Source organism: Diaphorina citri, unplaced genomic scaffold, assembly GCF_000475195.1.
Source record: "Diaphorina citri unplaced genomic scaffold, Diaci psyllid genome assembly version 1.1 scaffold4721, whole genome shotgun sequence".
Classification (NCBI taxonomy): Eukaryota; Metazoa; Arthropoda; class Insecta; order Hemiptera; family Psyllidae; genus Diaphorina; species Diaphorina citri.
In genome coordinates, this window is record NW_007382115.1 from 8,083 (window position 1) to 9,960 (window position 1,878).

Below are 1,878 nucleotides of genomic sequence, written 5' to 3' on the forward strand. Positions count from 1 at the left end.
CATTAGTTCCTTAATTATTATCATGAATGACCCCATTCGATTCAGGCCTTGGAGCACCTGGCAATTTTCAGTGTCCACAGTATTCCTGTAATTACATGTGTCTTCCAATGCAGTATTTCTAAATTCATGTAATTAGGTCTACCAATGCAATATTTCTAAATTCATGTAATTAGGTCTACCAATGCACAGCACTGAATTAGCAATTTAAAAAATCATGTACTTCAACTGCCGTCACTGGTCATTAGGAGGTACCCGCTCAAAGGTAACTCCTCTATGATGTCCTCACGGATGATCACTGTTGTTCAAACTACGTAAAATCACAGCTGAATGAACCATGGTCAAATTTACCGCCAGTTTCGAGAGGATGATATTGATCCATTATTTGTACCTAATATAGTTTTTCCTTTACAACTACCTGAAAATGGCTACTTCTCTGTGGCGTATAAGCGAAGGTATAATATCTCTAGTAGCGCTCTCAAACTTTCTTGACCTCGCTCCTTAATAAGCTCATTGAAAATTGATATCCCACCGAAGAAGTCCACCAAGATATGTCCTAGCTGGCCTTTGTTTCCGATGGGATTCACCACCTGCCAAGTGGCATAGTCTGATATGACCTTGAAAGTTGAAAAAGTTGCACCGCACATGCAGAAAAGTAAGGAAATCAGATCTCTACGTGATAGATCAGTAACCACTAAGCCAGTAACCACTAAGCTACAACGGGTATGATATTTATAAGGTAGTGCAGAGGAATATGTAGAAGTGTATGCTCGTATGTTTAGTGATTGTGCCAATAACGTGGAATAGACAAAGAGAGGTCCCAGTAATCTTGGTTTAAAATTTAACAAGTATACATACTTGTAGAACACTTTTCGCGCGGGATGACGGATCAGTACCTAGGCTTAAGCCCTTATCACACCCGGCGTAGTTCGTTGACCCCATTCAGGGCTATGAGTGTATTTTAGAATATCGACTTCCACCGGCCGGGGCCGAAGTATACATACTATCTTTGCACAGAGGAGATCTAAGTTAGACAAATGAAATAGGTTGTACTGATTTTTCGGTCCTACCTATACTCTGCTTCGGTACCACCGTCACTCATATCTTTCTATTGCTGATTTTTCGGTTCTTTACTTAGCTTAGAAAACAGCTGGTCACTCAGCCTCGGCCTCGTTAGAAAAAATCAATAGTACTAGTACTATTTTTAGCAGTCCTACAACTGCAATGCTGCTTGTATGCAGTGATACAACTGCTCCAAGCAAACAAGAGTATGATGCGTACATTGCAAATCGAAGGTGGCTGTTTCAAAGTGAAAGTGTTTTACCCCGGGACAGAGTTCATGGTGTGTTGTGTTATCAGTATTGATTGCTTACACATCACTCTGAAAGTTGAAATAATTTACACATTAAAAAAGTTTTATTATGAGTTCTTGAGCTTGGATAGTATAACGTCTCAATATTACTCGGTAGTGGCGTGAATGCGAATTGTAAACGTTCGTTTTGTATTGGGAGAAGATTTTGATAATAAGAACCTATGTACTCAATTTTTAAAATAGGAGACTGTTTTTTTTTTCTTTTTTTTTTGTACTCAACCAAACATAGAAACGTTAAAACATGAGCTTTCGAGAATAGATAGATGTTCAGAACTCAAGACCTCAATAACTAAAATCCCAATACTACCGTCACCACTGGCTGTGAATCAATCTTGAGCTCATAAAAAGAATTATGATTAGGCGAACCGGGTCTTCGTAGGATTTATTAGAACATCCTTTCATCTACTTTACATGAATTACCTACTGACCGTACCTAGAGTTCTCCAAAGTACCCCGTCCCAGTAGTAAAAACTTTCACTTCTCTTTTTTTTACCTTTATTTATTGAATT